At 44.5% G+C, this 25,445-nt stretch overlaps 1 long non-coding RNA gene across 1 annotated transcript in view; it reads right to left on the reverse strand.

The window, feature by feature from the left end:
- Nucleotides 1-9,944: 9,944 nt before the first annotated feature.
- LOC134514912 (uncharacterized) overlaps nucleotides 9,945-25,445 on the reverse strand; it is a 71,434-nt gene continuing 55,933 nt past the window's right edge. The window contains exons 3-4 of the long non-coding RNA XR_010070833.1: nucleotides 13,886-13,983; nucleotides 9,945-11,576 (exon numbers count right to left, since the gene is read on the reverse strand). This is a non-coding gene — a long non-coding RNA (uncharacterized LOC134514912). The remainder of the gene's footprint in view (nucleotides 11,577-13,885; nucleotides 13,984-25,445) is intronic.

Here is a 25,445-nt window from a genome sequence, read left to right on the forward strand (position 1 = left end):
GGCAATGTTTCACGAATGGCCTTCTCTTTTTCCCCCCTTTTGGGGCAAATGTAGGAAAATGTGTTATCTGTGGAATTTCAGAACTTGTTCTTTAATGCAAAACACCAAAACCACCAGAAATAACATTCTCCTGGAAAATGTAGGATTTAACTTTGCCCTAAGCCAAAATTGCGTACTGATTGCTATTCATCATTCTGCTCCCCTCCTATGTACTCTATACATCTCCAAAATGTCTTACTATGGCAGTCAAGGTTCAAGGAGTAGCTGGATGAAGCCACTACTTCCAAAGCAGGTATTACCCAGATCTGTCTTCAGAAACATCCTTCCCCAGAAGAGACTGGACAGCTGTTCTTTGTTGATATCCAGTCTCCCAGGACCTTCAGCAAACACATCCAGGAACCTGGATACAGACTAGGATAACATTTCCCGCCAGACTCATCAGGATATGACAGGTTTTTTCCAAGTTACCAGTGTGTGCATGCAACCTGAAGTCCAAAGCACAACTCAATAGCTCTTGGGCTGTTTGTCAAGCCTGCAACTCACCATACCTATCTGGCGGCAGGAGAACCCACCAAAGGATGATGCTTTAGTATTGGGTCTTGGCAAAACCCAGAATGTGATCAGCTGCTTCTCCTCATCCTGGCACTAGGAAACTTCAAAGGGCAGGTGTGCATTACGACTTTCTCCAACAGCTTCCACCAGCAGTGCTTTTCTTTATCACTCCCTCCCTCTACTTCAACATTTTTAAAATGGGAACAGGAGTACCTTCCTCCCTTCAAGGAGACTAGATTAATTAGGGCTCTCTTGCCATGTCTCAAGTCTTACCCACCCCTGTGAAAGGATTCCTGCAGGTGTCAATATAGCTTAAGCCTCCAAGAAGGGCCATGCACAGCTCTAGAGCTGTGTATTGTATCGTCATTATATACCCTAGGGAGGTCTGAAAGTGGTCCTTGCTCAAGGCCTGGATGCAATAAATCCACAGTACGTGTGCTCTGTGTAACAGGACACCACGAAGGGCTGCCAAGGTCCAGCTTATTCAGAGTATATTATCTCAGCTCAGCCCTGCACCACTGTCCTCTGGGCCTTAGTACATTCACGGGGGACTGCAGACCTTCTGCATCACACTGGGCTCGGTTGTCCTCTTGGTGCATCAGATGTATGCATCGCTTTCCTCGTTTCTCCCCATGTTTAATCCTAAGCCAAGCAAAACGCTCTTTGTGCTGGAGACCAAGTCACCTGTGACATGGGACCCTTATTTTTGAGCTAGAGGTGAACTGAAGATATGAGTCTGCCAGATCATCTGTAGAACATGCTGGTGGCAGATGGTATATAAACATGTGTTTTCTTATTACTCAAGAAGGGAAAACAGTTGGGAAAGCAAAAGTTTCTTCATTTTTTGCAAAAATTTAAGTTAATGAATGGAAAAAAGTCAACAAACTTCTGAAATTCTTTTTGATAAACAGGATTTTGTCTTAAAAAAAAAGAAAAAAACACGGACTTGGCAGGGCCAAAGGCTGCTACTTTTCATTAGGACAAGATGATGGTATGGCAGGAATGCAGGACAGAGGGGTGCAGATGTGTGAAAGCATTTAGGAAAGGACACCCAGGGATTCGAGAAGTGCCTGTTCCCAAAACGGGTTGATCTGAGGTAAAGGAAACCTTTGGGATAGGAAGATAGCAAACCCCCGCACACACCCTTTTTATAGTGGATATAAACAGTTTTGCGGTATTTCCACCAAACAGAAGAAGAAGAAAAAAAAACCTAAAAAGGTTTCTGCAACACACACATGTTCCCCATTAATTAGGAGGACTGCTGTTAACAACACGTTGCGCCAGAGCTGCCAAGAACTGTCAGACGAAGGACAGGGAAGCCCACGGCGGAGGCTCTGCTGCCTCCCGGGGGGCAGCCGGCCGCCCGGCCAGCAACCCTGTCCCGGCTCTCCGGCTGAGTCAGCCCCCCACTGCGGAGGGTGAGGGGGGGTACGGCAGGCAGCCGGGCTGGGGGCAAGGCAAAACCGACGGGCAACCCTTCTTCGAATCTCTCCCCCCACCCCCCTCACTCCAGCTACAGACATTTTCCACAGAAATCCTGGCTATGTTCGCTTTTGGTTGAGACTTTGGGACTATTTTTGGCTTTTTTAAAACATGCTTAGGGGAGGCGCCTTCTACTTTTATTCACATAAAGGATCTTTATTTTTATGTATTGAGGGACACAAAAAGAGGAGGGGAGGCAGGGCGAGGGGACAGCTGCCTTATGCTTTGATTCAACTATACAACAACAACACTAATCTACGTCCAAGCTGCCTTTCCCTCTTAGCAGGCTCCAAATACACACTTGCTGCAGCAGAGACCATCTCCAGCTTCCTGGTTTTCTCCAGCCACCACTGGGACAGAGTGCTGAGCGCTGGCTTTTAAGCATCTCTCACCTTCACACCTCCTTGCAGCCACTTCAAGGGCTGGGAACAGCTTTATTATTAATGGCTTCTCCTAACAGATCCCCCTGTCCCACCTCCCTCCTAAACTACACCCTTCCTCCAAGCGCCCTGAGTGCCAGTTTGGATTCCCCGCTGGATGTGACCAAGGTTGCACACTGTTATGTACACACAGGACTGACTCACATTGGGATGAAAGCGGGGTCCTAAATTTTTTTCCGCTTTAAACCAGTGTAGGAAATAATGTTGCAACAATGCCGCAAAGTTCATCACAGGAGCTTGGAGGAGGGGGAGATGATCTTATTCTAAAATAAATACTATTACCCTTACACTTACCTACTCATGGGCACCAAGACATGTCCAAGCAGCCAGTCCATCAGCAGGCACCAAGACGCTTGTCTCCAAGTAGCCAGCCCAGAATCCCTTGCAAGGATGCCAAGGATGAGAGATGCCAGCTATCGTGGTCTTCTCATGTCTCCTGGACTCTTTGGAGGTTGATGATGATGTGCTTGTTTTGGATCTGCCTTTTTGTACTCTTTAGGAGCTGACAGGGATTAGCCTCTCCATCCTGTCCCACCTCGATGAGTCATCTGAATTTACTCACAGTCCTTTGTCTCCCAATCTGGGCATCCTGAGAAGTTGCACGTAGATGTGCTGCGATCTTCATGACCCACGAATCAAGGGGATTTCTTGAAACCCTTCTGCTGCTGCCTCCACACCAGACACCCGCTCAGACCCGCGAGCACCTCTACTACAAGTCTCGACAGCATGAGCAGTCAGAGAGGGGAAAGCTGAAGACCACTGTCATTTCCAATAACTGCCCTGCAGATGCCCATGAGCCAGTGGCATTTCTGTTGAAACTCCATCCTTCTCAGTGCTGGGGTGCAGGGCTCTACAGTTGCATACCTACATTTCACACACTGGGCCAAGAAAAACATCTAAAGCACCCTTTCTTTTGAATCCCTAAAATGCTGCTGTTGAGAACTGCAACCCCTGCAGTTTTGTGAGGTTTCATAGCTGCAATGATGCACATAGTTTTATGCCAAAAAGGCATCACTGTTAACTACATACGTTCAACACCATCTCTATGAATACCATGTGAGGAAATCCTCACAGCTGTTGTCCAAAGCATTACTGACTTGCTCTTGGAAGGGAAGTCCTTTCCGACATGCAGGAAAACACCTTGGTCTGGATTTCAAGAGCAGGTAGTGATATGAGTGGGTTCCCTCTTACACATCCAAGGTGAGGACATCCAAAGGGCTTTATTTTCAGGTTATGCTAAGAGTGCCTTTCTGCTAACAACTTTCCTTCTAGGTGTCCTGAACTAAAGGTGGAAAATGCTACCAGAAGCATAAGGACTCCTGAAGGACTAGAGCAGACTGGACGTTTTTTTCCAGGGTGTAAGTCAAGAGGAACCATTTGACAGTGTGAATATAGGACTGCTGGATCTCAGTGAATATTGGGAGAGCTTCTCAGACTACCCGCTCTGATCCATGTGAAATAAGGGGAAAGTTCAGATTGAACTCCAAAAGGACACCACGGTGCTGTTTTGTAGAATGTAATAAGGGTTTTGGTTAAAATACTTCTGTTTGGGATAGTTTAACTTTTGGAAAACATAAAGAATTTCTGTAGAAAGCTGACAACTTTTCTCATATACACCTAATCCTTTTATTAAAAAGGATTTTTTTTTCTTTTTTTTTTGTGGGGAGAAAAAAGCAGCCTATGTGAAAACTCTCAAATATGTCTTCAAATACCCCTTCTAATGACATTTGAAAATCTAATTTACCATTTGGGACACGTTGCAAGGATCGACGATAGTAACAGTTTGACGTCTGTCTTGTTTCAATCCCGCAGGGGGGAGGGAGGTTTGGCAGAAAGCACTATTGTCATGTGGGAGTCTCAGAAATGAGTTGTCTCCTGGCTAATACTCTTCTACTGCGATGGTAAGTCAAATAGGCTAGTAGCCACGGCAACAGCCCAGAATCCTTGACTATCGCTATGGTTATTTCACATCACTTCGGGGCTATCCCAGTTCATACTGCTATCTCTCAAGACATTATTTCATAGTGATTTCATTAAACCAGTGCAATTTGATATATGAATAACACCCACATTCGTTTTAACAGGGATCGTGTTAACTAAACTTCTGCCTGAAAATGTAGAGAAGTCAAGCTAAAACAATGTCACAGTTTTAAAATACACAGAGATGGGCTACAGTCCATAGGTGCAGAGCAGCCATGTGACTTCTCTCCTTTGTCTGATTTACAGTACATGTCCTCCTAAGGAAGGTACTGGGAAGAAGGTGGGGCCTACAGTATCCTTAACCCCACTTCTCTCGTGTACCCTGCAAGGAGGGCTGCCCTGGCTGAAGGCATCATGCGTGAACAGTCAGCCTGACAAAATGAGGAGCAGCAGAAGGGGTCTGTGGCTCCTCTGTCAGCCCTGCCGCCACCTTTTAAAAAACTAACAGCTTCTTAAGTATCATAATTTGATGTACATAATTTGAAGAAGTTACAAACGGCTACCAGCCCTGAGCAAGCACTTAGTTTATGAACCCTTCCTGGTCAGAAAATTCCAAGAAAGGACAGAGGTAACCATGGCCATAGCTGATGGAGTAACTTGACCACGGACAGAGAAGAGACCAGGAGCAAAATGACAAAAAGAGCCCAAGTTTCCAAGCCACCATATCGCCATGGCTCGGTACTGGTTGGCTGGAGGCCTAGCACAGTCTCCTACATCAGGGCAAGACAGAAAATCCAAGATGCTTCCACTGGACACTTCTTGGTGGTGTTTCCAACCAGCATTTACTCTCCTGTCTGACAGCACCGATGCCCAAGAAAGCCATGACACTCCTGAGGTGGTGTTTCATGCCAGCGCTGCACGGCTGATTAAACAAGAGGAGACTCCTGTTTTGTCTCCTATGACCGTTTGTATTGCCATTCGTTACCCTTAAAAAATGTAGACCAAATTTCCAAAAGCAAACCTTCGGAGGACCAGGTGTCCCCCTCGAGTGTCAAATTACACAATTTGACTGTAATATCTGGGCCTTCTCTCATCAAGAAATAGCAAAAAACCCAAACAAACAAACAAACAAACAAAAAACACAACAACAGACAACAGCAAGTTCAAAAGAGGAGGAACCAGACCAACGTTTCAGAGAACTGAATAATGAAGTATTCTGCAAAGTCAAACCCTTTAAAGTATTTCTGGTTTCAGAAACATTTTTTTAAAACCCAGTGTTCCTGGTGCTTTCCAGAGTTATCTGAATTCCTTCAAAAGCCCACTCAAGGTTAAAGAAGAAAAACAATGTTATTCTAATTGAAAAAAACATTACATTTTTTGTATTATAAGATTAGAAATACAGTTGTGACAGAGCTAGAAAACCAGAAAGACTCAAGTTGAGAGTTTATCTTGTGTTAATCTCCTGCTCCTGATAAAATATCACCTGGGATATTTTTTGAGGTGTTGCTCGTACAGAGAGGTGCTTCAAAGAAGCTCTCAAAAAACCCCGTTATTTCTTTACTGCTGTAGAGGACCCCATTTTATTCCGCAGCCTTGGTTCAGCAGCTTGAGAATATGCAGGGCAGTGAATTTTCTACCTAAGCCCATTATTTCTTTTAGAAAATCACAGAAACTGCAGCTAGCAGCTCATATGATAAATATACTAATTGTATGCCTTCAGATCATTTCTGTGTACAAACAATTTCAGTTCAGTTTCAGCTACTGCAGTTTCTCCGATAACAACTTCCCATGTTTACATCCATCTGAAACATTGAAGCTTACTGTGTGGGTTCCTGAATATTTATCTATTCGATCGACCTGAACAACCAACCCAGCATATTTTCAAAAGGCTGACTTCCCGGCAGCTAGAATGCTGGGGGTTTTCGTATTACTTGTCCTTCTTTCCGCAGCTGCCTAATGTCCCTGCCTGCTCCTTAGTGAAGATGTTAATTCAGAGCAGAGCTGGCAGCAGTCCCCCTGCCACCCCAGGGGGTTCCTCCTAGCAGTATGCAGGCAGTCATTAGTCTCTGACTATAGTCTGTCAGCCAGTCCAAGTCACTGGTCCCTCGTCCAAGCCAAACGGGGATGTCACATCATGCCAAGTCATGCCATAAAATAACAGTAGAAATAACTTACGTTTTAAATCCCCGAGGGCAGCTACCACATCAGGCTGGCTGATCAGAAAACAGACGCTAAAGTGTAAGGAATGGTACTAGGGGTCTCTTGCTTGCACAGGAATGAAATGGTTTAACACCGAAAATGACACAACAAAAGCAGTGCTTCAGCCAGGTTCAGCCTAAGCAATTTAGGCACCTAACTCATCTGCCTAATTGAGAACCTCATTTAAGTAGGAGAATAACGCACTTGCCTCAGCTGTCAGGAGGTGAGACAGCTACAGCCAAGGGTCATCCGGATCTTGGGGGTGGGGAATGAACCACTTTCTAAGAGCTCCCATCTCTTTTTACTGACTACAGGGATCCTTGGGCATTTTGTGGCATGCAGGACAAATCCAGGGTGAATGTGTATTAGAGTACTCTGGGCATTTTAATATACTGGGGAAAAAAATTGCAGTTAGCACAAGGACATGCCCATAACCTTCAATGTGCTACTGCTATGAGCAGCATCCCACGGAAAGACATACCATTGTAAAAGGAATACACGACAGTAAGAGAAAAAAGGAGAAAGAAATGCAACCTGGAACAACAACAAAAAATCCAACAAAATCATATTTTCCCCCTCAAATTGAAATATCTTTTCATGTTTTTTTTTTTTAATGGGAAGCTTTCCCAAGGTCTATAGGGTTTCAAAAGCAAACGGGGTACTCTTGCAAACGGATTTTCTGGTAGCAAACTGTTTCTGTAGAAATGCGTACATAGCTCTCCCAGGGATCAGTATGATCCAGTGCTGTTGGAGTAGTTATCTGAAGTGAAATGGCAATATTTGGGTTATTTAGACTTCTTACAAATATGGATCATTACAAATAGCTCATTATGGAGCATATAAAATGAGGTGGTAACTGGATAACTTGACAACAAATTATTTTCACTATACACAAGTGCAGGACAATCTATATTGGAAAATGACAAATTAAACCATTCATGTGCCCTGAATTCACTGCAATCTCTCAAGGGGGGGAAAATCTAGGTTAAATAATGGGCAACTAAACAAAGACATATGTTCAATGTGCATCGCAGATCAGAAAGGCAACGAGACATTGGAAATCCTGCAACAATAGCTTTTCTCAAGCTGGAGCTGCCAGCTGAAACAGAAAGACAGACACTTCTTTTTCTCTGATAAATCCTCCGAAGGATCCACCTCTCCTTCCACTCCACTTAGATACCAAGTTGATAGTGCCACAGGGCGCCAGAGGAAGCGTCTCTTGGTTTCTATACCGCTGTGTGCGGCACTGGCAGTTCGTCCCCGTTCTGCACACCCCATGCCATGACTCCAGTCGTCTGTCCAAGGCTGCTCTGCAAAATGCCATGTACTCATGGGTGAGAAAGTAGGTGTCTGACCACCTCTGCCGAAATCACTCGGATCACTTGTGCACGCTACTTGCCTTTGCAAGGAAAGGGTGCAGAGCTGACCCTTGGAGAAAGAGGGTTCTTGCTGCCCACGGAGGCAGTACTGTATGCTGATACTAGAGGCAGATGCCGTCCGGATTGCTGGAGGAGCAACGGGAGAGGTGGCTCCTCCAAAAACAACCCGAGCTAATGGAAAACCTTCCAAATTTTTATCTCCACGCCTTCTTGCAGGGTGCACCTCTGGGTTGCCCATCTGGATGGAGGGAGGGCTCTGGAAGGGAGCGGCCGCCCAAGGGGCAGGCTGGCCAGCGGGGGGACGGGGCGAGCCGGCCCGGAGATGTATGCGTGGCTCTGGCCCGGTGCTTCGTCTGTGCAGGAGGGGGGCCGGCGGCAGCGGGCGAGCCAAGTCAGAGCATAGCCAAGTGAGAATGTTCTGGCAGCCCTTCCTGGCGGCCCGAGCAAAGTTATTTATCACTTTGTGCATTTTCCTTCTCATCTGTGTACAGCCGGCTCCAATGGCTCAGCTTGCGTTTTGCCTTCCAGAGCCAAGCCAGTCCCTTGGCTGTGCTCGGTCTTGGCTGTCCATTCACGCCTTCTGCCTCCTCCAGCTCTGCCTGGAGCAGCACAGGATCCCAAATTAGGGGTAGGTGTCTACAGCCAAGGAAGAGATCGAAGCATCAGCAACCTACACGGATGGCAAAGAGCACACCTCTCCCCGGGATGGGCGAACGCCGTGCTGCCGTTTACTCTGGCCGAGGAATCACACGTGGCTGTTTCTGCTGCTCCCAGGCAGCCTCTGCTGGGGAGCTCCAGTGCCTGCCGGCGGCTACGAGACATTTTCTTTCTTTTATTTTAAGGATTGTGCCTTCGCGCTGATTTTTTCCAAAACGGTGGATATAACGACAGTGAATTTACAGCAAATTTTTCCAGTTCTATGGACTCTTTTCCATACTGCTAGTGTATTTTGCCAAAATGGCTAACATGGGCGTCTAAGTTGGGCTTGAAAATAACACCAGCTGCATTCAGATATTATAAGGCTCACATTTGCTCTTGGTAAGGGCACACCGCACTCTTCTGAACACTGAATATTGCAAAAGCAGGTCAATACTAAATGAAGTCTTGCATCATCAAAGGTCCAGGCTATAGCCTGGCCTAGGTTCCATGACTTTGACTAAAGAGAGCACCCCTGGATTCAGGTGTCATTCCTCTCCTCCTCCCTGAGTCGCCCATGTAGTTTTGTCTGGGGCTGATAGGTTCAGTGGCAAAACCCTCTGACTGAACAGCCAGACTGCATTGACCTTGCCAAGCTTTGGGCAACGTGCTTAAAGATTTATGTTTTTCTACTGGATGTGGCACTCTAGAAGTTGGTAGATAATTTCCACCTGTGCAAGGCCAGATCTTGACTACCTTCGAGCCACCTTGGCCCCAGCAGGGCAAAATCTGCCATTGTTTTGATCAGACACTTTTTCTGATGGAAGAGTATGAATCAGAACACAGTGGGGCTGAAGGGGGCACCTGGTCTGCAGCAGATTCCCAGAAGCATGCATGACAAAAAAGCATGTTGAATAGCAGCTTCCCATCATGAGCCCCTAATCTGCACATCCTGAGAACTTTCCAAAATTGGGCTGCAATTTCTCAAATTTGGTCTCTGCCTGAAGGTAGAGGAGGAAGTTGAGTAAAATCCCTTCAGACCTTCTGAAACAAGGAGAGAATGAAAAATTGCATTTCCTTATTGTAATAAAAATTCTGTCAATTTTTTTCTCTGTAAAAGGCCACATCAAACTGCTTGAAATTTGAAGCTTGGTGTGGGTATAGCTCTCGTTACAGGCCAGATCCAAAGGAAGCTGAGGTCAACAACTGTGCCTCCCTTGATTTTGCCTGCCTCTGAAGAAGACGGTACAGGTAGGCAAACAAATCATAGAGAAAATCATTCGGAACAGTTGTGCCTATTTTCTACTTGGAAGTTGCCTGGGAACAGGCTCAGATTGTTTGCAATGTGTCTAGGATTTGGATGTATTCACCGAAGCCCAGCTTTGCTTCATCCTCCTCAATTTTTATTTTAGAACCTTGCTCCATGAATAATCTCCCCGAAGAAAATATCCACCAGCAGCCGAAAGGACATCTTTAGGTAAGGAATTTGTAACTAAATCATTTCTACACCCTTTTTTTTTTATAGCTGGGTCACAAGCGGATGATTTGTCAGTATTATGCATCCTTCATACATATCCCAGCGTATCTGAGGTCCTGAAAGCTGTTAACATTTAGTGCCCTTGCAAGGTAGAGTGCTCCTACACGGGGAGTTGAGATGCAACACTGCTGACTTCCCAGCCTTTGGTGGGACAGAGGACTGACGTCCACATCTCTAACCTCTGGGCCATCTTTTCTCCTTGGCATTGGACCTCCAAGGTCTTTTCTTTGTTAAACTCTACTTCAAGTGGTTTAATTCTGTTTTCTTGCTAGAGGAGGATTTAGAAAAACAAACAAAATATCTTACCAATGTGAATATTCACAATTAATGACAAAACTCTAAAACAGGAAGGTCATTTCTTGGGGAGGGAGACTGGTATTATTTTGAATGAAGGAAAGAGTGCAAAGATCTTGCAATATTTGCTGTAAATGGGTTGTTATGGTGAACATTCCTGTCAACAAGTTCATTAGCTCAGAGATCCACGAGTGAACAGAGACCAAAAAATATGTTTAAAAATTCAAGAACAGATTAATGGACAATATTTTGCAATCTTTGTCTAGCTCTGCTTCTCACTGAGAATTAGTAACTTTACTCCAGGCCAGATCCAAATAGTCTTACTCATGCAGAGCAGTACCACGTTTTATGAGTAACCCCAGTGATATTTAGGGCTGTTTTTTGGAATAAGATTGGAATCAAAGAAAGACAGTGGGAGGCATGGGCTGAATCACCTTGATTAATAAGTGTAAGATTGTTGGTTTTATATGTGTCTATATAAATAAACATAAAAGGAATAGAAGGGATGTCTGGATTGACAGGCATGTGAGGGAATTTATAAACATCTTTTTGCAACATACAGCAGAGTCCTCTTAACAGAAGAGGACAACGCCCAAAAGTTACTTAACATCAGGAAAAGAGGAATTCGCACCTTCAGAAACAATAGAAGATCAGGCCATTTTGCGGGTTTTACTCTCAACAGTTCTGGCTGCTGCCTGTGATATTACATAAGGTCTACGCTGCTCTTCATAGAAGTGATGGATGAAGTTTTCAGAGCTGCCCAAACGCCTTGAAAGCATATGGTCCATCTCCCAAAATAATAGGGTCCTTGGGATTCTAAATCCCATTGAATTTCAGCACTTCTGGGAACAGTCTCATTAGCTGCTAAAACAGTGTGCATTTTCCAGTTTGTTATGTTCCCGATTTCATTTTATCTCAGGACTCCAGCCATCACCATACATCAATAACAAGATCATCAAAATGCAGTATTAAAAATCAAAAGCACAGTTGTGCCCGACTGCTCTGTCAAAATGCCTCCAAAACCCATCGTGGATTCCTGACGTTACCAGTGAGTGAGGAAGGAACCAATTCAAAGCTCGCTGATGTAAAGGAAAGTCCACTCATTTCTATGGACTTCAGTGGGGCTTGGATCAGGCCCTGGAAGAATAAGGATGACATAAAAATAACATGACGTCTGCCAGATTCACCAATATGCTCTGATGTTTTGCCCGGCCCAATGATGCAAAGCAGATGGAGCGTACTGACAATCCTGGCCCGCTTCAATCACTTATTCCATCTCTCAGATTAGTTTTCATCAGGCGTTTTATTCATGGCATAAATACATTTATCTCATTAGTGCTTCTGCTACAGTATTTCAGAAGAAAGATCACCACTTTTTAGCTTTATCAGAGAAAAGTTTCCATATTTTATTACTTGGTGACTACCAATTTTCAACGGGGTTTCTAAGATGCTTATTAGCAAGTCTCTGAGTTTTGCTGTACTTATGTGGGACTTGTAATTAATTGGGTTTAGCTGTCTTTGTCTGCTGTACTACTTTGGCTCAAGCAGATTGCACAATTGAGCAGTTTCACAGTTGCAGCATCAAATAAAGCATTAGGACAATTATTCTTCAGAACACAAAGCTTATCTTTAAGTTTAGGCACATGCTTAAATCACACCAAAGCTACCACAAATGAATATCTGTACCTCTTGCTGAATCAGTGCCAGAGGATGCGTTTAAAAGAAACTAGCCCACTGAGAAAATGACCCTGCTCTGTCTCTACCCTCTCCTGCTTATTGCCACAAAAAAAAAGGGGCTAAAGTCTATGGGGGAATACTTACACATGAGGAGTTTGTGCACTCAGTGTCTCAGAAAACAGAAAAGGCATTGCCCTGCCGAATATTATACGCCAGTAACAAGCAAGAAAGACATAATACAGGCTGGGCTTTTAGTATGCATGATTATAATAAATATAGGCATTAATACACATTAAAAGTTGCTGAATGACTGAGAACTTAAGTAGATTGGATGATGTCCCTCAAAATGAAATAATCTATATTTGGCTGGTAATTCATTTCTTCTGAGATGTTTTTTGCTTGACTCTGCACATATTCCTCATTGCAGAAATAACTCGGGTGATTGCTGCCTGGCTCTAACCTCAAGCCAGCTAACCCAGGAGCGAGCATTAGTGCTGAAAGGCCAGATCTGAGTTTCTGTGTCCCCTCCAGACGCTTCTCCACAAAAATGACCCGAACTACATGGATAACGGCTGCACTGCTCAGAGCCTGCTCTCTGGGCACAAGGACCTGACCGCGTTTACACCGTGTAAGGGTTGAATCGTCCCCGATGTGAGAGCTATCCTACGCATGTTTGCGCCCACATTTCACAGGCATTTCCCGTCCACATCCTGCTCGTCAGAGCGGAGCGTGGCTTGATGTGTCTCCTACCTGGAGGGACAATCTGCTGCCAGCTACAGCACAGACGGTCCACAGGTTTTGGCCAGCAGTGGCATGCATACGACTGCATGAAGGGATGAGGGACAACATAAAAATGCACGAGATCGGGCACAAGCCTGATTTACCTCTAAAATGAGTATTTACTTTACGATGATAATTCACATTATAAAGTCGAAAACTGGACTGCACGCAGAAGGATGGGTAAGGGACTGAAACGGGACATGCCACACACACCTTGGCCAAATGGCTTACAGTGAAACTCCACTCCTGGCTGCAGCAAAGGTCCTGCTGATTTACAAAGGCAAAAAATTAACCCTTTGTATCCAAATTCTCCCTCTGAAGAGAAAGGATTACCACACTTGTCATCTCTCTGGACTGTAAACAGATCCAAGGGAGAACTGTCTGTCTATGAGCAGAGCCTCACCACAGTCAAGTCCTAGCCATGGCTGATGCATCTTCTTCCTTTGGAATGAATTGCAATTTTGCCATGTCTGATTTCTTCCTATTGCTCCTAACATTATAGCCCTTGGCCATACTTTCCTCCATTCTGTTTCTTTGTAGAAAGGAAGAAATGCCACAGGATAATGGTTTCATGCTGCTATGCAGGATAATGGTTTCATGCTAAGGGAGAGTCAAGATATTGGTGGAAAACAAATAGCGAGACAAAGCCGAGATGTTTATTTTCCTGTCGGGGCACAGTGATGCTGAGATCATGTCTTATCACAGTGCATTTTAGCTCTGCTGCACCAGTACCACCACCTAGACCTAACCAACCAATGGAAGTCTAGTTCCTTGGTCTTTTGGGCAGATTTGAAAGTCCTAGTCTTGGGTACTTCACACAAGACGTGATGGTTGAATATGCGATGAATGAATTGTTGAAATGCAATGCAGCTGTCCTAATAGTCCAGCAGAGTCCCTTTAGCATGTGAACGAGTAGAGCATTAGCAAGGGACTGGGATGCATTATCTCCATGCAAGCTAACGGCATGGTGGCTACCTCTAGGAACTCACCAATTCTGAGGCAATCCAGGTGGAAGAGTGATTTCCCATCTGATCTCCTACAGAAATCTCTCTTCTGGCTTCCCTGTGCATGGTCCCATTCCTGGGCACTACGGAGAAACAAGAAAAGCTTCAGGAAAACACCTCTAGGTGACAGCTATGCCGTGGTCTCTGTTCAATTTGAAAGCAAGTCCCCGACCCCAGATGCCTCAATGACTCCTGCTTCATGCCCTGGCCCAGTCATATTTATATACCTTGTTTATTTTTGGAGGTAGAATATATTTTACGTGTTTTGCGTGACCTTGGGTGAAGCAGCCTCCTCCAAGGTTTCCTCCATCCAGACAGGGCTATAAAACAACTGTCCCCATTTTCCACGAAGACTCTGCCCAGCAGCAAGAAAAGCGCTATCAAGAGATTATTCAAAAGCTCTCAGAAACAGCCACTGGAGTAGATTTAACAGGCAGCGACGTCGAGACTGTAAAACATGTTTGATGGAGCATTTTACACCGCTTTAAATTTGGAATTCTTTGGAGAGCGTCTGAGGGTTTTTCAAGAAACAGACACAACCCTCATCCCCCATACACATACACATCCACACAAAAAGCTCCTTCATCGCATGGGGAGCCGGCATCCTGAGGCTCTGACCTCCGCTCACTCCTCTACTTTATCAATCATGTTATATAACCAGTGCAGACTGAACAGCATTTGGAAAGTGGGCTGGGTTGGGTTTTTTCTTTCCTTTTGGTTTTCTTTTTTTTTTCCTCCCATCTCTCCCCCCACCATCTAGGGTATTGGAGGAAGAAAGTCTGTAGCTGGGACGTGGCTTGGGAAGGATCTAATGAGAGCTCTTAGCTCGCTAAAATGAGGTGCTGTGGCAGTATCTTAATTGGAGGTTTGGAGATTTTCTTCCCCTGGGGTAGATTCTCAGAATATTTTGAGGTCGTCTCTTTGGAAATGTATAATGAAAAGGTAGTTTTGCTGCTTCACAGATTCTTCATCTCCTTGCCTCTCAGTAATCAAGTGAGAGCTAAAACCACCGGGCAGGATAAAACCCAAAGGGACAGTCCAAGTTACAACAGCATGAACAGGCGTGATGGTCAGTGTCAGCACATCAGGGGAGCACCCCAGCAGGCACAGCCCCCCGAGTCCTGCAGCTGGGAGGAATGAGCCCCGTCACCTCCACCTTCATCTCCAGCTCCACGGCATCACCAAACCCAAACCTCCACACTGCTTGCTGGAGGAGCCATCAGCAAAACGTCCGTTCTCTGTCCCTGTGACATTTTCACAGGAAAACCGAAATAAATTGGCTGAAGACAAGAGACGTTTTGACTAATTTTCACAGCTCACCCTCACTTCGTCCTTCCCCTGCACATCCATTCACAGCCACTCCGAAGCCTTCCCGAGCCTCATCACTCAACTTTCTCATCTCTCCATGCTCACAGCTTGGTACAACATTTCCCACACACTCGCCCTGCACGCCAAAAAGACACTTTGCTTGAAGTCCACGCTCAAGTCATGTCAATGGCAAAGAGTCTAATCGCATCTCAGCATTCAGTGCTTCATTAGTGTCTTTCCCCAGTCAGGGATCCCCTTCACGGTGAGCAAAGCGCTCACAGTTTTAATCTGGTGGCAGCAGTCTCAAATTACGCACCACTGTATTTCAACTAACTGCAGGTTGATTTCTCTGCTTAGCTCAATTCACCACACCTTAACATGCAAATTAACAACTGATACTTAAAATGTGCCCTCTCTGGAAAGCCACCACTGTTGCCATCAGTGCGGGCAGCAGGAGTGGTGCTTGCTGCAGAGCTCTAGCAATCCTGCTTAGATCTTGTAGTTTATTATACAGTTAGAGATATGCGACTAATGCAGACAAAACAAGATTGGAGCCAAAACTTCACTTAAAATCTCAAAAAATCCAAATCTTTATTATGAGTCAAAGAAGTTTGACTAATTCCATTGATTTTAAACACATTCTTTGTAACTTCCTCTCAGCTGGAAGCAGATACGCAGAGGGAAAAACCCTTCTGATATACTCGCAGCCTGACCTAAGTTGCTCTTACAAGATTTCCAATTTCTGTTCTGCATCAAAGACATGTATTATCCATGAGCCATCAGCAGGGACAGAACCCAAGACTTCGAGCAATAAAAACCACAGAGGTTTTTTGGTAATGGAGTTAATGGGCTAAAAAATGGGGTAACTCCTTACAGCTTCCTCTAGGCTCTAGAAATGAAAACTTTAACCACTACAGATACTAATGACTATAGGGGAAGCTGACGTATTTAATGCATACATTTGGTCACTATATTATATCAGTCATTCTTATTACAAACGGGCTTTTCACTCAGGTCACTGGGAGTGGTCCAAGATCATGCGTATGTATAAAATCGGACCCTTAAACCACAGGTGGGCCCTGTGAGGTCACACTGCTGCCTCCATTTTGTAGGTGAGGAAATGCAGGTATGCATCTGCAATTACAGTTTTGGACACTTTTCTGGACAAAGGTGAATTTTCCACCCTTTCAGTTGAGTTTATTGTCACAAAAACCCAACAATGTGCCCTTTTTGTTTGGTGTTTCTGATTTCTTTCTGTCTTTGCACACTCTGTTGCTTCCAAGAAGCATCACCTTCAACCCGCAGCACAGCACATACCTTGGCAGCAGCTCTGCCTGCGTCGGGCCACCGAGTCCCCCACTGCCAGCAGGGAGGTGATGAGCAGTCACCCAGCTGGGAACCTGCTCAGAACCAGGGGGACTTGAGCCCATTTCTCAGGTCTGGTGTTCCCCTCTCCTGAGCAGCCACCAATGGGACCTCTGTGCTTCAGCCGTATGGACCAGATAGCCCTTCATTTCTCCCGATTTTTACATTGCCCATCTAGATGACAAACTCTTCTCTTCCCCGCTTTTGTACAGCAGCAGATGAAATGGAACGTTAATGTCAGCTGGAGCCCCCTTGGCACTATTAATAAAAATTATGATGATAATAACAAGGGAGGTTTGCAAATTAGCAACCCTTGCTACAAACAGAGATACACCCAATTTAGCACAAATCATCGCAGGCTCTTGCCTGCTTAGTGGCTATTTTAATCACTGGTGACTAATGCCTGTGAGGGCTATTCCAGGGTTTGATGTGCCTCAAACACAAGAAAAAAGGAAAATCTTGTGGGGAGAGAGGGGAGAGGAAGAGGGTGAGAGAAGGAATTGGCTGAAGCCAAAGGTTCATCACCAAAAAGCATTCGGCTCATACCACCCATTTCGCTGCTGTTGCTACTGCATTTGCTGGGGTCACTGGCCAATTCCTCTTCTGAATAACAGCATCGTTTCTCTTCTTTTGGTGTGAATCTAAGAAAAACAGTCATGCTCTGGAACACAAACAAAGGCTACCTGTCCCTTCCTTGGTTATGGAAATTGGGGTCAGCCTTTTTATTTTTGAAGGGGGCAGAGTAAAGGAGCTGGAATGCTGCTTGGCACACCACCAGAAAGGAAATCTCTGCTTAAATATTTGACCGGAAGAGAAAAAAAAAAAAAAAAAAAAGAGGAGAGGAAACAATGCAAATGGGGGTGGGGAGAGGCAACTTTTGTTTCATGCGGAGGAAGAGGGCTGCACGGCAAACGAAGCCACGGCTCACCTCTGCACCAGGCAGTGCTGCGCTTTGCCTTCACAGAGTGAGCTCCTTTCAGTCAGACCAGTCCACTTCTTTTTTCCATCTGAACTTTCTAAGGACTAAAGGCGTTTTCGTGGTTGCGTAAAGCTGAACAAAATGCCGCTGAGCACCAAGTCCCTCAGATGAGGCGCATGTGTTTACCTAAGTCACACTGATCATTTTTCCTGGAGTAGGTTAAGGCTTACAAGCACTTGCACCTACCTGACAACATTCAGATCACATCAAGCAGCACTTTGAAAAAAAACTTTCTGAAAAAGTTTTGAAAAAAAATTGTATTTTGAAAAAAAAAAACTTGCATGGAACAAAAAAGACATTCTTTTGGAGCTAAAGGGTAAAACAATGTTTGATAACGTGAGTGACTCAAGTAAGATTTGGTCTACAGCATCCAACCTTCACCATTATTTATCCAAAGGCCATCAGAACAGGAGTTCTGATGTACTTCATCTGACCAACCAGCAGCATAAAAGCCCCTTATTCAGGTCATTCCTGGATAGAAAGCCACCCCAGAGTACCCAACACCACTTCCTTGAGTACCTGCTAATTTCATGACAGCTGAGGAAGCCCATGAACTCTCCAGAGCTAAGGTGGTAGAGATGCAGCAAAGTAAAAAGCCTGGCAGACACATACTGCAAACAGTATGACAAGAGTTCAAAAAAGTGCAACACACCGTTCCTGTCCTCTGAGGGCTAATGTGCAGCACAGCTTTTAAATGGAAGATGTAGGGGACTGGTTCAAGTCCTCCAGTTGGCTTCTCCTCTACTACAGCATTGCAAACATGCATATACTTTGTGGCCCTGTAAAATCTTTACGTTCACTCAGGTCACTGCAGGTTTAGTTTTACGATGTTGGAGGCTCCAAACAGGACTGATCATAAACAGCTGCTTCTGGTTTTTACTTAAGGGGAAATCTTTTTTGGTTTATTGCTCCTGTGGCTACTGAGTACTGACACTGGAAAGCTAGTCATCTAAGTTGCCTTGGACCTATTTCTCAAAGTCTTTCTTTTTTTCAGTACATGTTTGTTTACCAATGTAGCTCCAGATTGTTGGCTAAGATTTGTAGACCCCTGGTGTAGCTACAGGAAATATTTCTAAAGTCTTCCTTTTCTGAGAAGTCTGCTGCTTAAATAACCATCTCTTTCCATGAGGCTTCAGTATCAGTTAGTTGCACTAGAAGTGTTTTCTCTCTCCTTTCCCTTCTCTCCACCTCTCTGTCTTCCTAACGTATATTTTGGAGATAGTGAAGGTATCACCTCTGTAGATGTCGGTATCTTGGAGCTGTCTCCACCCATCATGTGGCAAAGCCAAAGAACAGGTCCAGCTTTTGCTCTTGCAATTCTTGAGCAGTTTCACTTGGCTCTTCCATTTGTTACTCCACATATGTTTTTCCTCAAACAGTAGAGATGACAGGCTGCCTGCATGTACCTGTACTTCACAGATCAGACATGAACAAGAGGAGGAACTGGAAATTTTGTGGGTGGCCATGGTTGGAAAGTTCACACGTTCACCTATAACCTCTCCAGGGCAACGTACCCTACAGTTTGTACTGGCCTGCAACTTGCCATGTACTCCTGAGTACAGCATCTTCTGTGGTCACTCCATCCTTGCCCAGATTTTCAGGAGAACTCAGTGTACTGAGCTGCTGCATTTGTGCTTTCATAAAATGACCCTTTGGAAACCTGGCCTGTGTTTGGGTGCAAAGAGGGACTCTCTTGGAAATCTGGTCCTAACAATCATGGAGAATGCTGGAAAAATTACTTTTCTGTCTTTTGACTTGAAGCGGGACTTCTGCAGGTGCTGCAACCTCTGATTTAGCTGTTTCATCAAGGCCTATGCTCTGCAAGGTGACGACAAAAACTCAAATTTCCCTTTCTTCTGTCATCCAGAGATGCAGGGGTTCCATATACAGAACCGTATCAAAACCAGGAGGTTCCAGCCCTAACTCAGCTGAACTTTCAAAGCTGCTTGGAAACCTCATTCACATTAAACTTTATGGGAACTGGACATCCAAATTCCCTAGGTGGCTTTGCAAAACACAGCTGTAACTAATCGCTGTGCAGAAAGGTTTGGGGAAAAGATTTTGATCTAGAAAAGGAGAGAGAGATTGCAATGCCAAAAAAGCTTTTGCAATAGATCTTCACATGGTATCCACAGAGCTGATTCTGGGCTACCTCTTCAGGGAAGTAAACGGAGCCATTTTACAATAGCTAATCCTCTCTCTGTAACTCTTCATGTGCCTGTAGAGGTTATAAACTAAGTGGGAGAAAGAATTTCTTTGCAGAGTTTCTAGTAATCCCTGCCACTGCAAACTATAGGGCTGAAAGGTTGAATAAATCAAAACGACTGATGAACAATTCACGCCCAACTCATTCCCATTGAAGAAATTGTCACATTCCATCAGTGAGGCTGGTAAAATCTGTGACCATCTCAACCCTTATCAAGCCTTAATTTCTTCTTCCTGTTTTGGCAATAATTTAACGTTAAAGGTCACAGAGCAAAATGCTCAGAGTCAGGAAGCGGAGGAGTTCTGATTTGATAACAACATTATTTAGCCCCACGAAGCCCCACTTGGTATTTTCTCTTCCTTTGTTCCTTTTCAAGACCATGATCCATCTTCCACTGAAGACAATGGGAGTGTTTCCACTGAATTTAATGAGACTTGGATCAGACCCTAAATGTCAGTATTACTCTATTAATATTTATGCTGCTGGAAGTATGTCAGAAAATATACAGGATGTGCAGAGTGGCTGAGTGAGCTATGAGAATCATAAATTTTCCTGACTTAGTCATTTCTTCACAAATCCTTAACATTTCTAATCTAACCATGGTAATAATAAAATAGCAGGATTCTACCCTTCTCCTCTTACTGTGCAAACCTTTCTCCACTGTAATCTGTCCGAGTTGGCTCCAGAGCTGAAAAATCATCTGCATTGCAACTCCCTATCTAGTTCATGTCTAGTCTCTTTCTCTCTGACACATACATAAAAAAATAAAATTGTTATTTTAGAAGTTGCACATTAAGTGGTCAAAATTAAAAGGCTCTCAAAACCAACAAGCTGTATGATTTACAGTCTTTAAAGATCCTTAGCTTAGCAGCCTTCACAGCCTTCAAAGGTGGGGAGCTGAGGAGCTAAACCTGTTATTGCAAGGCCCCCACAAACATAACAAGTGGCAACTGCTCTGAGAAGGTTTCTCCAGGCTGTTTTCCTTGGGGTTTCCTCTCGATGTGAAGAAAGGGCCAAGTAGTGTGGCGACAAGGGGAGCCTGCTAGCTTGCCATGGTAATGCCTGTCACTGCAGGGTGTGTGGCAACCGCAGCGGTCAGACCCTCTTCACGCAGCTGCTCCAACCTCCCTGTTGCTGGAGAAGTGATGGGCAAAACAGTCCCAAAGGCCTGGAATTTCTTTTTCCCTTGAATAAGTCCCCAGACGGTTGGATTCCTCCCTGCCTTGCCGCCCTTTCTCAGCGGGCAGTGCTTGCCTGAGTGGGTGGAGGAATGCGGGTAAACTCGCAGCATAATAGTCAACTGACCACCAGAGCTGTGGAGTAAGGTCACTGGGGAAAAACAGTCATTGAAGAATGTGGCTGAGCTATGCCCAAGATATGCGGGAGGAGGCTTTGTCTCCTTTGGCATGCTGAGCCTGGCCAGGGCCACAGACAGGATAGCAAGGGGCTGGGAGACACTGAGAAATGGGCAGGATCTGCTTTAAAGAGACGGCCTGGAAGGGGTGGCTGCCAGATATATTGGCAGGACATCACCTCCTAACCCTGCTTACCTACCTATGGGTTGGTCTAGACTAAAGCACTGTGTGAAAGAACACGGTAGTTACCTACCAATAAGTTAAGTGGAACATCAAAAGATGAATACAAGGTAATTCTGTGGTATTGTTGGAGGTAATGCTGCTTCCAGGATCCAGATTAGCCCATTGCAGACTTAGAAATACACTCTAGGTTAAGTGGCTGAATCACACCATGGTTGAGGTGGAAAGAGACTTCTTGAGGTCATCTTGTCCAATCCGCCCTGCTCAAGCAGAGTCACTTAGAGCAGGTTTCCCAGGACAATATAAAGAACCTAAAGAGAAAGCTGTTCCATGTGCCCAACTGTCTCAAAAAAATATACAAATCCAGGAGACTTTCAGTGGCCACGAGATACTTGTGCAGTGTCTAGCAGTCATCTCAGGGAAACAGGGACACTGCCACATGTTTGGAAAGCGTGGAAGAAGTCAAAATGAAAAAAAAAAAGCTCACCATAACCTCTCCTCAAGGGCATCAGAACTAGAACATGAGCACACTTCTATACCCCAGCTTGATATTTCAACCACCTTTAACACCTCTTGAGATTTCCCCCTTTGTTTCATCTCTAAATCTTTACCTCTCCAACCTCCAAAGCACAATCTTAAGAACATGCCAGGAGAAGAACATGGGCTAGGGCTGGGAAGGGTGGCAACGTGGGGAGAACAACCAGCAAATGTGACTTTGCATGTAATCTGTTCATAACTTACTGATTAAAACTCCCCCCTCAAATCAGCATCCCTACTCTCAAGATCACCAGACCTCGCCATCAGGATAACCAGCTTCCTTCCCTCCCCAGCATTCAGCAGCTCAAAGGGTAGATTTCTCTTTGTGTGAGCTGAAACATGTACACCAAGCTATTTTTTTCAGGCTCAGCATTATTTATTGTTTAACTTGCCCTAGGAGTACCTTAGTTTATTAAGTGAGGAAAGGTTTGAAGGCAAAGGTAGTATTTTTTATTGGACCAGCTGATACTGCTGACCTTGCTACAAACCTCTCCTTGCTTACAGTCATAGACAATCACAGCTACAGCAACACTTTTAGGACAACTTGTCTCATTGAAGCAGTCCCACAGTTCGCTGTGAACAGAAATATCAACACAAACTAACTTTTCCTACTGGACCCAAAAAACAGCTCTATCTACAGAGCCTTGGATTTAGGGAAACAGAAAAACAACCAAATTGGAAAAAACTACTCTCTCTCCAATCCAACATCCTACCTCCAACAGTGACCAAGGTCAGATGCTTCAAAAATGCCAGAAAATCCACATCTGGGTGGATTTTCTTCTGTATCTGGGTGGTGATCTGTTCCTAGGGGCAGTTTCCTCTGCTCCTGTGAAGTCCTACTTCTCAGCTTGAGCCTATCAATCCAAAACCCCAAATCTGAAGGATCCATTCCTTGAGGGACATTTTTGTCAGTGCAAACATGACAGACCCAGACCATTTCTCATGTTGCTAAAGAGCAGTCTATGCAAAAACAAAATCTAAGCATTGAGGCTGGGATTTTCATTGGACCATAAGAGATTTCAGACACTGAAACTCTCGAGATGCTGGGCAGCTCACATCAGTACGGACCCTTTGAAATTACCACAAAACCAGCTTTTGCAACATTACTTTTAATTTCTGAAAGTATAGCAGAGCAATCGGTTCTGCAACGCCTTTGGACGGGTGTTTTATCACTCTGGTGATGGGTGAAAGGGCAGGAAGCAGAGGGACAGGATGGAATTTGGAGCGTGACCCAAGTCCTGCCAGGACACAGGGGAGGGACGTTTTCCGAAAAAAGAGAAGCTTTGCCATGGGGGAAGTGGGCTGCCTTGCCTCCATATCCTGTGGATCCAAACTTCCCCCTGAGCGTGACATCTCTTATGAAAATATGCATGCAGACTTCTCCAAACTGCTTCCCGCTCCACTCCAGTAGAAGGGCCAGTTCTTGACAGCCTGAGTTTTTAGCAAAAATAGGTCTACCCCTGCCACTCAGACCGTGTTACTGCAGTGGAAACAAGGGAAGAATCACGCCTAATATTATGGTTTGGCTGGAGATTTCCTGTGGAAATCTTCAGCAGGGAGAAAATAAAGTGTTTGATGAGACAAGACGTGTCACAAAGTATAAGCTCTCGTGACTGCTTGAAACCAAAGATTCAAATAATGGCAAAAACCCCACAAGGGTTCGCATCATCTGAGCATGAAGTTTTTTCTTCTTTCTTTTACACAGTCAACATTTCCTTTAGGAGAAAGATCCCAAGCCAGTTCTCTTCACTGTGCATCTCTTAAAAGATACTGGTGCTTCACATAAGCAGTCTTTGGTCTTTTTCCTCTCTTTTTTTCCACGGAAAATTGTAGTTTTATTGATCTCACTTTGGAGCATCTTACAAGAGCTTGACTCAGAAAGAATTAAAAGCCCTTCAGAAGTCTTGGCTAAAACTAAATCAAATTTTGAGAAGTGCTTATATGACTTGGGTTAGTATTTCAACTCCTACAACAGTTTCTTGCTTATGAAAAATATAATTCTCCTTTAAGTGTTCTATTTAACTAAAACTGCTGTTTTCAGCAAGAATAGTTTGGAATTGTCCAGTGTAACATTGAAGGCCAGACTATTAAATAAGTCATTTATTTCTTAGTTGTTTTGGAGCCCACCCTCTCTAACCATTCACTAAGTATTCAATTAACCTCCCTGAAGTCCTTATCAGGCCTGAAATTATAACAAAACTTTAAATTTGAGGAATTCTTGCCCAGTTTTCAAACTTGTGTTGAGACAAACTCAACGTGTTAGTCACTCTGGGCCACCAGTAGTTCTTTCAGGCACTTTTTTTGTTAGAAAACATAATATGGTAGGAATTTAAACAAAGGTGATGTATCAGCAAATGACCCTCAGACAGTGTGATCTCATCTCCCAGCCACTCAACATTTGGGAACAGGAATGAAGTTTGTTGCCCTTTAGCAACAGACCAACAAAGCAGACAATAGTTAAAATACCCATACCATTTGAAACACAAACATATCTTCTCAAATCTGACACTTCCCTTCCTTTCCCACCCCACAGAAGAGAGAAATGGACTATTTGGCATCTAATAAAGTTCTGTGAAGGAAGAGGACGGACATAGGCAATCATTTTTGATTTAGACATGGAGGCAAATACTCAGCACTTAATTTTTGAAGCATTGACTGCAGGAGAGTATCACCAGCATCATAATAACCTCAGTTACAATCTGAGCAAGCCTTTGGGGAGTTCTTAGAAGGGCAGCTAGAACCGCATGGCCCCAAGGGCTCTTGCTCAGGAGGAAGCAAGTTCAAAGCCCTCAAGCCTGCATGCAAACCTGGTGCGTGAGCTGGTGACCCAGTTTCACTCCTCAGCCTGCATTTGATGTTTTAAGCACTTCAGACCAGGGATTTTCTATTATTGTGTATGAGATGGAAAGCACCCAAGACAATGGGATCCTGATCTCTGTTTGGACATCTAAGATCTATTGTAATACAAGTCAAAAAAATAAATTTTTTCCTGCTGTTTCTGAGACTGCTTCCATTCAGGGCTTAAACCTGGATAAGTAGGGGTCCAGAGAAATAACACAAATAAGAGAAAAAGCAGTAGAATTCATGAACGTTGGTATCCGACATAATTGCTGGGCCCAGGAAGCTTTTCCCATGGCTGAGGTTCTTCTTAAGATCTTCTCCCTGTGTGATTTTTCATGTCTGAGTAAGTGCTGACATTCACATCCATTAGTGGGACGTGTCTCCTCACCAGCTCTAAATTTCATTATATTTGTAGAAACTGGATTATCCTTGAGATCTCTACCCCTTCCCAAATTAGGTTGAAATCAGCTAAAGAATCCTAAGGAAGGAGATGGAGGGACAAGCAGGAGCCCAAGTTCATACATAGAATACGTTTCCATCAAGCTTACTTCCTTAGGAAATTGCCTAGAAAAACACACAAAACACTTTCTCAGCTCTTGGATGCTGGAATTACAGCTGGCCTGGTTTGCCTACATCTGCCGGCCAAAGCAGCAGGGTTATAACCATACCCACTAATGCATACCGCAACAAGTTGTGCCCGGTTATCTCCCTCAGAGAAGGGATCAGGCCACAGAAAGCTAAGGCAGATGTAGAAAATAAAGAGTGGCCTTAGTA

Source organism: Chroicocephalus ridibundus, chromosome 4 (assembly GCF_963924245.1).
Source record: "Chroicocephalus ridibundus chromosome 4, bChrRid1.1, whole genome shotgun sequence".
In the NCBI taxonomy this organism is placed as follows: Eukaryota; Metazoa; Chordata; class Aves; order Charadriiformes; family Laridae; genus Chroicocephalus; species Chroicocephalus ridibundus.